This window comes from Brassica rapa, chromosome A08 (assembly GCF_000309985.2).
Source record: "Brassica rapa cultivar Chiifu-401-42 chromosome A08, CAAS_Brap_v3.01, whole genome shotgun sequence".
In the NCBI taxonomy this organism is placed as follows: Eukaryota; Viridiplantae; Streptophyta; class Magnoliopsida; order Brassicales; family Brassicaceae; genus Brassica; species Brassica rapa.
Window position 1 is genome coordinate 9,467,533 of NC_024802.2, and position 13,917 is coordinate 9,481,449.

The following is a 13,917-nucleotide window of genomic DNA, read 5'->3' on the forward strand; positions in this document are numbered from 1 at the left end:
GAATAATTTTATATTAACAAATCTAATATAACTATTTATTAAGGGTAATAATGACTTTAAACGCTCTAAATTTTAAAGTGAGTTCAAAAAAAATCAGACAACGTTTTTCATAAATTCTCACAATGAGAGATTTTGATTGTCCTAAAAATTTATCTTAAAAGATAGATGATTCATTCTTATGTGATGTATATATATAAATAGTGTCGGTTTAATATTACTAAAACAAATATTATATAAACCTATATATAATATTTTAATATTTCTAACGTAAATATAATATAAAGTTAACTATGATATTGTCGTTATAATTTTTTTATTATTTTTAAGATAATAATAAATTATCAACTAAATCACTAAAAATATTTAAACTATTTTTGCATAACTTTTTCTGAAATTTATTATCTTATCATTATAAATTTTATATGAAAAGGTGAAATAAATGATTTAAGATGGTTAATTTTATAGTTTTCATAATAAACTTAACTTATTTATGAAAATATTTATTATTTAAAGGTAAATTTGAAAAGTGGTATGAAATTTTAGGTAGAGTTAAAAGTGCTATTGAATATGACAAACTAATGACTTAAGTAAAATAACTAATAACTAAAAGTGAAAACATGACAATTAAAAAAATTACGTAAAAGTGTGGAAAACATGACAAATCAGTAAAATTACTTCTCATATCTATATATTAATCTATACTAATAAAATAGAGTTTTTTCTCTCCTTAGAGCAAAAACTCTCATTTGTACAAAAAAAACTACTTCTTCATGGATCCTGAATAAAATGCAGTTTCTGGAGTTACTCCTTCAGTGAGCATCCAAAAGAGGATATCCCCACACTGATTGAGAAGATTCACGAAATCAAAACTTCAGAACTGAGACTCGACCAGCCTAATGTGGAAGAGGTATTACGTTATAAGCTCTACGTTCTCTCTCACAACCTAGGCGGGGCTGCTATTTTGATGTATGTAATCAATCACCCGTAGAATCAAAGAGAAAACTACACGTACTCTCAAGACTGATCATGATTTCTCCTGCCGGGTTTCACGAAGACTCCAACCTGCATTTTACATTAATAGAGCACACATTCCTTCTCTTGGGGCCGCTACTATCCAGGATTGTTCTTGCTATCTACATCCCCACTAGATTCTTCCAGATGCTTCTCAACAAGTTAGCTCTAGATTTCCACAACTATCCTGCTGTTGGTGGATTGGTCCAAACATTGATGAGTTATGTAATTGGTGGAGTCATGGGTTTGCCTCACTATAACATGAACGATATGCCGCATGTATTCTTCCGTGTGGTTCTGCATCTTGCTCAGATGAAACATAGTAGTATGTTTAAAATGCTTGATTATGATAGTGTTAAAGCAAATATGGAGGTTTACGGGTCTCTTAAGCGTTGGATTTTGGATAGTTCTATGGGTTTGTTGATGTCACTGTGGATTTAGGAGCTAGAAAGAAAGATAAGTGATTAGACCTTCAATGTTTAGGAAACATTACAAGGTGATGAGAGAAACATGTGTTGTTGAAGCTTCTTACAATGAGTTTGAGTATGCTCATTTGGATTTTACCTTCTCTCACCGTGAAGAACTTTTGGCTTATGTAATGTGGTGGTTGCTGCTCGTGGAGCCAACATCGACTCAGCCGGTTCATAAGAAGGGGATGAAGCTGAAGAATAAATTGATACATCTAAACCTCATCTATGAACTATGGAAAACTAGGCTTTTATAAAGTTACATGTTGCATGTTTGTAGTTTCTTTTGTTCTTGAGACTGGCTTAGAACACAGTAGATACATGTATGGGTCTCTATTCTATTTAAGTCGAGTACTGAAGTCATTTACCCAAAACAAGAATACAAAAAAGAAGACGCATATTATACAAACTTTGTATGATGTTTGTTGTTACAAATGTATCGGTAAGGTTTCTACAAAAAGCCATATGTATACAATACACCTATATTTTTTTACTTAAATGCTGATTCGTACAAATAAAATAAATTCAGCAAAACACACATAAAAAGTTTAGGAACACTGTAGACAGTGATTGTTTGGAGCATCAAACTCACATCCTACTGTTTAACATGGGGCCAAAGTTAGACACAGTCATAAACTCATACGTCCCATACAGGTAGTCGTTTCTCAATTGCTACACAACGTATGAACATGGCAGTTGAGTCAGCTATGAGATTTAATAAAAACGATACAACCTCACATGTTCCTATTTTATAAAGTATTTTCAGCCGAGTGTGAAATGTAAACTTGAGTTAGTAGTTATAATATGAATAATCATCATACATGCAGAGAACACGGTGTCTACATCACATGGAAGCAACACCAAACTGATTCTTTAACAAAGCAAACCCTACCCATCACTTTCTCCTGGTGCAAAAACACGTTTGGAAGCTAATAAGAAATACCAATAGAGAAAAGCTAATAATGGATAAATACACATGAAAGCATGCATAGAGAAAGCAGAAAATTTACATTTTCTAGTCTTTCATATTCTTGCTGGCTGAATTTTGTGATTTCTGTTTGTTTACATTTATATACTCAAATTCAGGTACATTTGAAGTAGCGAGGGCATCAAATTAGACCACATGTAAACATCACTTAGAAATAGTGTTGATTGGAAAAGAAAAATGCAAGAAATAAAAGTGAATTCATCTCTTCAGCAAGATATTCTTTTGGCATTTTCTTTACTATCTCAGGCGGTTGACCGCTGAAGGTACTGTAACTGTTTTTGTACAAAAACAAATAATGCATAATGTTATAAAAGACTTTTTCTTTATTACTAAAAGCATCTTCAACTTCACTCTATTTTTCATTCTAAAATAGAGTTTAGAGTAAAAAAGCTCTAATGGTACTCTATTTATCACTCTATAATAGAGTGAAAAATAGGTTTACTCTAAATATAGAGTAACTTATTTTTTTTTTGTTCATCACTCTATTTTCTACTCTAAAATAGAGTACTATTGGAACAAACTCAAACTCTATAATAGAATTACTCTATTTTAGAGTAAAAAACAGAGTAAACCATTGGAGATTGTCTAATATTTTATAATGGTTTTTTACTTCATTTACGACTTAATCAATGTTTATTAATAAAATATTAATTCATTCATCAGAGTCTGACCTTTCGAGAAGGTGTTCTTCAAGATATTCCGATACAAAAATACAAACTTCAGACATGTATCTTTTCTATAGTTTCTTAAGTTGGACAGTCTACTATTCGTTTATCCAATCATGCTTTCGGGCCTGACTTCGGACATTGCAGTGAGATTAAAAGAGGAAAAAATTAATGACCTGCTCCATATGTATATAACATTTCAAATAAGAAAACAATATCCAAAATTTTAATATATATAGTCCCCTAAATTTCAAATAATTGCTTAATATGATTTACCCTGAAAATACACCAAACCCAAATGATGATTCTTAACGAAAAATGGACATGATGAGTAAAAAAAATAAAGTTCACAAGTTCTTAATTTTGACAAATTATGAGCTACAATGGGTCGGTTTAATATAAAAGCTCACTACTTTTAAATGTCTAGCAATAACATCCCTATGCAAATCATTATGGACAATTAAGTTTTCACAACAAATCAGCACCAAAAAAAATATAAAATATCAAACAACCTGCGCTGAGACACCATTAGTAATCTTTATTCTCTCTGTTACAGAAAGAAGTATGTTTTAGGTTTTTTACACCTATTAAGAAAATAAATCAAATTTTATTTATCAATGCATTATTTTATGTTATCAACTATTTTCCACAACCTTTAACCAATAAAATCTTTATAAACACCATTATGTTTTTTGAAGTTTACAATTTGCAATTAATTTATGCATTGAAAATGTAAAACATATATCTTTTTGAAACAAATTTTTTTTCTAAAATATGAATCTTTTTGAAACGGGATGAGTATTATAATAAGATAGTTTCTTCATTTATAAAGCTATCCACCTCAGCATGTGGGTCTCACTAAAAAAAATCTAATTGAAAAACATGTGTATTTAATAGATAAGGCCATGTGTTCTCTTTCAGCAAAATCACGTAAGGTATACGAAACTGTATACCTTTAAGAGCGATTTGCATGTTAAATATAGAAAGATTAAGTAATTTGCGGAAATGGAAAAATGGATGGCCCAAATGTATGGCCCAGCTCTTGCACATGAGAAAAGACTGGGATGACCCTATAGCTTCTTTTTAACGTAGCGAAGCAGTATGGTTTTGTAATGATTACATGTAATTATTAATATATATAATTTCACACGAATAAATATGGTATATAATGGATACATTAATTAATACACTCTTCGACCCTCTTCCATCATATCATCTCTCATTGTTTCCAATTGCTTTGTTTATTCCGTCGTAATCCTAGTTTCGAATGTAAATCGTCGCCGTCAAGATTATCTCTTTCATGGCCATACTTATCCTTTCACCTCTGTTAACGTCGAGTTTGAGACTGTCCCGAGATTCACACTTGTACTTCGTCTTCCTCCTTCATCTCTATCTTACTTCGTCTTCCTCGTTCATCTCGACGGAGCCGCCATAAATGTTTTTGCCTCAAGCTTCTTCTTCTTCGCCGGTCACCGGACCATCTCCATCGTCTTACCCTGTTGACATCGTCATGCTCGATTCAAGCCTTGCCGCCCTGCTCATCCTTGCCGTCTCTATCTCGTCACGGAATCTCGTCACAAAAGAGATCGAGCAATAATGGCTATTTCTTATGTTTTGTAACACACGCCCTCCAACTTTTGGGTATTCTCAAGTTGGCCCAATATTTCTAAGTGTACAAATAGTTTTACGAATCAACACCAAACTTTCACATTCTATATTTCAAACTCTTTAAGAATTGTCCGAATGGTCCTCAGAGTCTTAGATGTTTTCAATTTGGCCCTAAATTTTTTAATTTGCATAAAATCAAGTAAAATCGTAACCGGCTATTTCAAAAATTACATCATTAATTAGTATATATTATCGGCTAACTATAATAATGTCGAGAAAACTTGTATATATTACTGGCTAACTATAACAAAAAAGTCATGTACAATCTTAATCGGCTATTTTACAAATTATATCATTAAAAAAAATGAGAGACATTTCTAAACTATTAACAAAAAATCAAGTAAAATCTTAACCGGCTATTTCAAAAATTACATCATTGATTAGTATATATTACCGGTTAACTATAACAATATCGGGATAATTTGTATATTTTATCGGCTAACTATAACAAAAAAAAGTCAAGTAAAATCTTAAATGGCTATTTAACAAATTTCATCATTAAAAAAATGAAAGACATTTCCAAATTATAACAAAAAAAAATCAAGTAAAATCTTAACCGGCTATATCACAAAAAATCAAGTAAAATCTTAACCGGTTAATTATAACAATGTCGAGATAATTAATATATTACCGGCTAACTATTACAAAAAAGTCAAATAAAGTATTAGCCGACTATTTCACAAATTATATTATTAAATAAAAGTGAAAGACATGAGTGCTTTTCCTCTTTCTTTTCTTCCTTTCTAGGGCTGCAACATCGGCCTCCTCTCTCATCCGCTCTACATCGGCCTTTGTAGCTCTTCCTATGAACATTTTCTTTGTAAATGGGTATCGGTCTCTGATAAGGCTGACCATTTTATCTACATTCATCTTCCTCATCAGAAAGACATCTCTTCTTCCTCAAGCTCAAAGTCTGTGTCCGAGTGAATAATCAAAGTCAGACGTATCTATAAAATAATTCATCAAAATTTGGTTTAGACAGCTATTTTTTAATATTTATGTCCATTTCCGGAGTATACGGTCTCTGGAAATAAGAAATGCTAATACACTACACACTTTTGGTGGACGGCCATTTAATGGATTGTATGTACAATGTCATTGTTATCCTATTACACACAGCAAAAAGACAAAGAAACGAAACATCTTCCATGCTATTCTCGTAAGGATGGAGATAGAGAATTTACTTATCAGACAGAACAAATCATAAACTGACCAAAACAAAAGATGAAGCAATTATTCATAATAAACTATTTGACTCCTTAGACTGATTCTATCAGTTGATAAGTTTAACCAACTCAGAGACAAAATGACCACAGTCGGACAAGATCCATCATTACAACTTTATGTAAAAAAAAAGACAAATATAATTAGGGCGTAAAGAGGTAGAAGAGAACCAGATTGATGAGAGCAGCAACTTTCTGAGAGGTGGTACCATGTGTGATAGCTTCTGATCTACGAACGATCCGATCCGTGCCACCACCACCACGACTCTCGAATCTGGTGAGACTGATACAGACAGTCCGGTGCGATTTCGTTTATATAGGGAGAAGGGTTCCGTCGGAGAAACCAAAGAGATCATTGAGTGAGATGGAAGATTCTTTGTGAACAATGGTTTTGACGGAGAAATCAAAGAGATTATGAGAGAAGGAGGGTCGTAATTACGGAGAAACCAAAGAGATTGTGAGAGAAAGAAGATCGTAAACCAAAAAGATTGGGAGAGATAAAATAGATATTTTCGTAAGAAAAGTATATCGATTGTAGTGATGAGTGTAGTTTCTCTCTTCATGCGTAATAATGAGATATAGAGTTCGAAAACATATTAGATATTAGAATGAAGTATTATATGATAGGGGTGCTATGGACATTAAAAAAAACACGTCATTAAAAAAGGTTGACTTCCATCCCGACAAATATACAAGTTATCTTTGTATAGGAGTCCTAATTTCTCTACCTTTAAACCTCGGCTCACTACCCTAAACAGATTGCTGAGACGGTGTTTTCACCCTAATCATTGAAACTAGCTGCGATTGGATCTATTCCCATATGTGATGAAGCTCATCCAATTCCATGATTCTCTGTATCCCTTTTCCTTCCAAGTTAAACGATGCAATGTACTCTCAGAAGTTAAAGCACCACGCAATGTACTCTCAGAAGTTGAAGCATCACAAGATGATTAAGGTTGTCTCTTGTCTCATTAAATTATTTTTTCCCCTCTCTCCATTATTATTTTTTCACACATTATCATCTCAAGCGTCGCATAACTACACAAAGATACCACTATAAATAGTTTAGGCCCCAACAGGGAGAACCACATCTAAATCCCTAACACTATCTCCAATGGTTTACATTATTTTTACTCTAAAATAGAATAACTCTATAATCTATACAATACTAAAAGGCCAATATACTCATCGTTTAGACCCTCCACGTTGGATCAGATAATCATCCAATAGAAACGCTGCTTTCCGCCATGTCACACATATATGGACTTGCACGATTTTTTTGTTTTCTTAGGTTATGGACTCTTCTTTCTGGGCCGCAGTGCAAACCAAAAGAAAGCCCATCTCGCCTACCTCTTCTTCCTGATTCGCCTTTCTAAGGTTCATCGTCACTTTGACCCAAAAAAAAAAAGTGTTCATCGTCACTTTGATGATCGTCACTAATCTTCGCGTCAGAGTTTGTTCATGTCGTTCCCGTTTCGATTCTTCACCTCCCAACGGTTACAAGTCTCATTGATTCAACATAATTAACCAAAACTTAGCTCTTCCTGGCCACTACAACCAAGATCTCGCTTTCAAAGACTCTTATCTAGCTTCAAGGCGGTGACTCTCACCTATAAAAACGTATGGCTTGGCTTCATCTTTGAGCATCATCCTCACAGATCCTAAAATTGAGAGAAATATTATATTCTGTATAATGGCTGCCTCATCTGTCTTGCTCTCTGATTAGGAGGCTGGAAGTTGTTCTTCTTACACGGTGGAGGTTCGGCTGCTCAGATTCTGGAAAGCAAGAATGTGATCATGTTTGATTTTTTCGTGGTTGAATCTAAACGTGATCGTGTTTGACTTAGTAATTCACTATGAGACTTACCAGAAATCTCTTGCGGAGCACCAAAACCCAGATACGTTGAAGAGGCTGAATGCGGCTGATAGAGCCAAGAAGATTTGCTGCATCAATAGTATTTTGATCCCACTATTGGTGAGGCAAAGCGTCAAAAAGGTAATCTGGTTTTGCAGTTCTATCTTGGTAAAGCGAGTTATACTAACATCATTTTGTGTTTGTAATACAGGTAATAAGTTATTCAAGGAGCAGGAGTATCATGATGCTGTGAGACATCACACTGAAGCTATACAAAGAAATCCAAAAGAACCAACAGTAAGTCCAATTCTAATCATCTTATATGTACTTAACTGTTGTGTATAAAGGCTTCACTGTTACGTCTTCATTTCGGTTTAGAGCGAACCAGTGAGCTAAGATTTTTTTTTTTTCTTTTCTTCCAGACTAGGCCTAGGGGAATGCAAGACCAGGGAATCAAGAACATTCTCACAGATATGTAATGAGACAAACTTTGATCTCTAGATGTCTTCTCGATTTACAAATCAATGTTTGGTTATTTGTTGCAGCAATCCGTCTTGATGTTAATGATATCTCACCAAAATCCAAACTCTTTTAACAGATTCTGTATGATTTCAGGAGAATTCACCAGCAGCACAACATGCACACCCGATGATCATGATCAAATCCAAAAGCATATAAAGCTAAACCCAGATTTTTTACTTTTTGTAGCTCTCAAACCAAAATCAAGTTCCACCCATTGTTTCAGGATAATCTGATGTAACATTTTCTTATATCAAATGTGTCTTTATAAGACAGAGACTTGAATTGCTTACATAACTGCAAAGCCCAAAACAAACTCACAAAAATTCTTCAGTACGTAGGGTTAGTTCTGAACAAGAAAAACAAAATGTTAAGCAGCAACTTCTTCATCCTTGGATGAAAGTTCAGAGGATGATGCAAGCTCTTGGTGTTTTGTTGAATGTTCAGTTTAGGACTTACGCGGGATGAAGATGAGGCTCAGGAGGATGAGATACCTACACGAGTAATATAATTCAACAATTATTGAAAGAACAAGAACAAGAGAAAACTAAAAACATGAAAAAAAAAACATCAATACCCAAGCCGGATAGTTCTTTTTTTTCACAAAGAAGCCGGATAGTTCTTGACGCCTGACATCTCAATATCACTCAAAAGGATGACCAAATTGATTGAGAAAATAAAAAAAGTAATAACAAACAAACAAAAATTGATTACAAAAGAAAGTATATCTCTAATGTAGTCTTATACACAACAAAAACATATACACAATAAAAACATACAAATAAATACAACACGTATCTAATTATTCGATGCTATTAATCTCCAACCACCATCACTACCATCAAATAGTCATATAATCATTAACCATTATTGCTATACATAAATTACTAGCTTAATATACGTCTAACAGTATATATATATATATATATATATAAGTTATTAGTTTTAAGTATAGTCAGATATTAATAAATAAAAATAAAATTTTTAGATGTTAATATATAATAAATAAATTATATTTAATGAGGTCAGTGTTAAAAATCATTTTCTAAAAATTAATCAGTATCATTTTAGAAAATTAATCGGTAACGTATATAAATTACAAAATTAATAATAAAATAAATAGTGAAACTTTTTTATAAATATTGAAAATTAATGTTACATATTATTGCGATTAAATTAAACATTTTTAAAGTTACTTTAAATTAGTTTAAAGGGTAATATAAGTATATGTTTTACAAGTATTGTGAACATAAAATCTAAGGTTATTGTAAATGTGGACTTTTAAAAAAAAAACTAAAATCAAAAGCTCAACCATCAAACAAGTAATAAAAGGAGGATATAAGCCTTAGATAGAGTGTCCACGTAGGCGAAAATAACCGTCCAATGAGAAACTATATTTTTGCCATGTCACCTCCTCTATTTGTTTTTACAAAATGATCCTTTAACTTTTTACTTAAACAATTATAACCAAAAATATTTTTTAGTGAAATATATTATTTATATAATTATATTATTTATTTACATAATAGTTTGTAAAGAAATATTTAGTGTAAATAATATCATAATTTTATAAAATACTAAAATAAATTGGGTTAGTTTTCAAGTTTCACAAATAAAAAGTATTATTTGTAAACTTAGAAAATAATATATCAAGAATATCATTTTTCAGGAGAGAAAATAGAAAAATACATCGGAGACAAATTCATCTCTATTATGAAATTTCTCTAATTTAGAGAAAAAATAGAGGAATACATTGGAGATGGTCTAAGGCATGACCGACGTAAATGATCGACGTTGAGATTTCAGCTTTTCTGATTCTTACATTTTAATGTTTCAATATAATTTGAATATTCTCTTTGCTTTATAATATAATGGTTAAAAAGTATTTTTTGTTTCACTATATAAATTATTTTTTATATATCAATGTAACTTTATACTTATTGGATATTGTGTGGCTAATTAAATTATGTAAATTATTGTGTAATTGATTAAATTTATATACTGATATTGCTCAATTACACTAAAAGTCTAAATTTACAACATACACAGTTTTATTTACATCTTTAAACCTATTATCTAATTAAAATGATTCTAAAAAAAGTGCCAGCATAAAGAGTTCAAAAATATACGATAAAAGATAATACATAACGTTAAAAATGTATTATCACTGATCACTAAAAAATCATGTTAATAGTAATAGAAATGAAATGACAACACATTTATTAAAACCATAGAACGACATGCAACAATGTGTTATTAAATATACAAACTACAAATTAAATATGCTCAACGCAAACACACATAAAAATGAGACATCATATTTGGATATATTTAAATAAATAATTTTAAATATATTATATTCTTGATAATTTTAAAATTACTTAAAAAGAAACTAAATTATAAAAAATTAATATACAAATAAAATTAAAGCAATATTTTGTAACGTCAAAATAATAAATAAATTAAAATATATTATGTTAATAAAATAGATTTTAGATTTTAAAGACTTCTAATTCATGTAATATTACAAAATTCTAAAATTTGTTTATTACAATTAATATTTTACCATTAGACATATTAAAATAATATTCTAGACTGATATTCAATTGTCAGTTTTCAACTATTACACGTAAAAAAATATTTTACTATTTCTTTTCGTGAATTTATTCGAGATGAGATTCCGATCTTTTAAACTAAGATAATTTATGTTCTATACATTATTATATTTTTTTTACATAACTCTAAAATCTCGGACTTGATTCTTCATATTTTATTAGTTAATTGTGTTACATATAATAGAAATACTTACTTCAAACTAAAAATATATTAAAAATCTAATTTAAAAATTAGTTATATATAATTTAATATACAAAATTCACATACAAATAAAAATGATAAATGTAACAAATTTAAATATATTATCCGCGCGTAGCGCGGAGAAAGGATCTAGTAGAGTTTAAGTTTTCTCCAATTGTACTCTATTTTAGAGTAAAAAATAGAGTGATGAACAAAAAAAAAAGTTACTCTATATTTAGAGTAAACATATTTTTCACTCTATTATAGAGCAAAATATAGAATACCATTAGAATATTTTTACTCTAAACTCTATTTTAGAGTGGAAAATAGAGTGGGATTGAAAATGCCATTTACGCTTAATTTATCCTCCCCAAAAGTCCTTAACCTTTTCACCTAAAACTCTCTCCATGTGATGTTCTCGCTTCCCCAGCTCTGTCGTGTTCTACGTATCTTTCTGAAATGACAGCTGCCACAACTTTCCGGGGTCGTCTTATCTCAGGCAAGACAACCAACCTAGTCATGGTGGTGACCACGGTGGATTCCAAAATATTTCAAGGTTTGCTCAACTGTCTAGACTTAATCATATATAAGTAAATAGAAAACTTGGTAAACATACATTTCAATCACTGGGCTTACACTATTTTGACACCAAAGTTCTTGCCATCCAAGAGTTTACGAATAAGTCAGTTAAAAGTCTCACGTTTATGTGTCTCTATGTTCATATTTTCGAACTTGATGCTAATGCTTCAGTATACAACTGCGAGTTAGAGCTTATTTGAATATCGCTTCTGCCCAACACTAATACTTATTTTTAGTTTTAATATCCTCCTCAAATGCAAGATTTATTGACGTCTAATACTAGCCTAAACTACTTTGTTTGTTTCAGAAAATATATATTTGGACAGCAACTTGGGAGTTGCAGCGATTGTGGCTACACGTGATAAGACAATGGCTGGAATTCAGAAAAGAAGAACTGGTGTTGATTGCAGATCTTCACACCTACCTATCGTCCTATCCAAGTCCACTGACCAGGTGTCCATAACTCTTTATTCTGTTACGGCCGCAATTTCAAAATCCCCACTAATGTTTCCTCTAACCTCCTCTGCTAAGAATCATGAAGCTAACTTTTTGTGTAAAGCTAAGATCGTCCGTGTCTTACAACAAAATGAGTTGTCTTACGTTTCTTGCACCGGTTGCAATAGGAAATTGGAAAAACCAAGGATAACATTGCGTTACAACAAATGGGTATCACCAAATGTCACTGGTGTCATAATGTACCAAAATAGTCATAATTAATCACAGCTCAAGATATATCTAAGCTTGAATCACAGTTCACAAAGTACACATGCACCACTTATGTTTATGTATGAAGTTGACTTGGCTTTGGACTATGGGCATGACAGTGCTACGTACGTTTGTGGTATTGGACACCAAACGACGAAACTTACCGGAAAAGATGCAGCCTCGCTAAAGGCAACGTTCGCGACTATTTGCAACATGAAAAAAAAAACGTCTGTTCAGTTCGAAAAGACCTTATCGTGTGAACTTAATTTTTCTCCAACTTTATCGTATCAAATGACAAACTTTAGCTTCTAATAATTTTTATATCTAAAAATATGTATTGAAACTAAAGTTTTTATGAGTTGTCCATTTATATGTATACTGTATAATCAAGTAAACATGAATCAATGTATATTATTAAAGGTTATTCGAGTTTTGGGAAATGTGAAATGGCGATGCAAATGTTGCATCTTAACTTCAAATTTCTTAAACAGTTAGACTAAGAGCATCTCTAAAAGACATTCTATAACTTTAAATATGAAGTTTTTTCCTCTTTAAAATGAAACTTCAAACTTCAAACTTCAAAAACTCTATATTTGAAGTTTCACTACTTCAAAACTTCAAAACTTCACTACTCTACAATTACACATCATATTTATTATTCATAAATATTTTCTTGTTTATTTTTTTTAATCCTTATAAAAATTATATCTCATAAATATTTTAAGTTTCGTTTACAACATTTAAGTTTATACATAAAATTAAATAAAACTTCAAAATAAGATTTTAAATATTTAAAACTAGATTTATATAAAAAAAAATATACAAAAAACTTAACAAAAAAAACTTTTTTAAAATTACATGAAGACATAACTATTACACAAATTTAAATATTACAACAACACTAATAGTCACGTAAATTTGATCCGAAACCTTCAAAATTTCAAATATTGTCTAATTTTTTTTTGTGTAACTGAAGATGGTTGTTGTTGTTGTTGTTGTTGTTGTTGTTGTTGTTGATGATGTATTTTTGTATAATTCTTTCTTTTTCATATTGAATATATTCACGAGTATTAATACCATCGATAAAATTTAGTCTTTTAGCAATATTTTATGTTTCTCTTTTATTGTTTTGTTCTGATCTAATGTATTTACAAGTATTAATATCACCCAGTTTTAATAATTTTTATCTCTAATCTACAAATTAAAAATGAGGAGAGCCATTTTTACTTCAAAATGCACTAGTAGATCATATATGCATTACGAAAATCACTTTATAGAATAATATGATATTTTGCTTGAAGTTTAATATTAATTAAGTTATTTTGCTTAAAATTTTATATTTTAATATAATATTTTATTAATTAGTACTGTTCTAATATGTTTATATACGTGCTAGTTATTTACAAAAATTTTATGAATTCAAATTAGTTATGACAAATAT

General features: G+C 30.8%; 2 long non-coding RNA genes across 2 annotated transcripts; one reads left to right on the forward strand and one right to left on the reverse strand.

The window, feature by feature from the left end:
- The first annotated feature begins 7,414 nt into the window (after positions 1 to 7,414).
- LOC103833469 lies at positions 7,415 to 10,637 on the forward strand. The gene is made up of 2 exons (XR_004450299.1): positions 7,415 to 7,642; positions 7,749 to 10,637. It is a non-coding gene; the product is annotated as an uncharacterized LOC103833469 (long non-coding RNA).
- A 1,200-nt stretch (positions 10,638 to 11,837) lies between these two features.
- Positions 11,838 to 13,610, reverse strand: LOC117127394. The gene is made up of 2 exons (XR_004450391.1): positions 12,192 to 13,610; positions 11,838 to 12,055 (listed from the first exon to the last, which is right to left on the reverse strand). It is a non-coding gene; the product is annotated as an uncharacterized LOC117127394 (long non-coding RNA).
- Between the last annotated feature and the right edge of the window lie 307 nt (positions 13,611 to 13,917).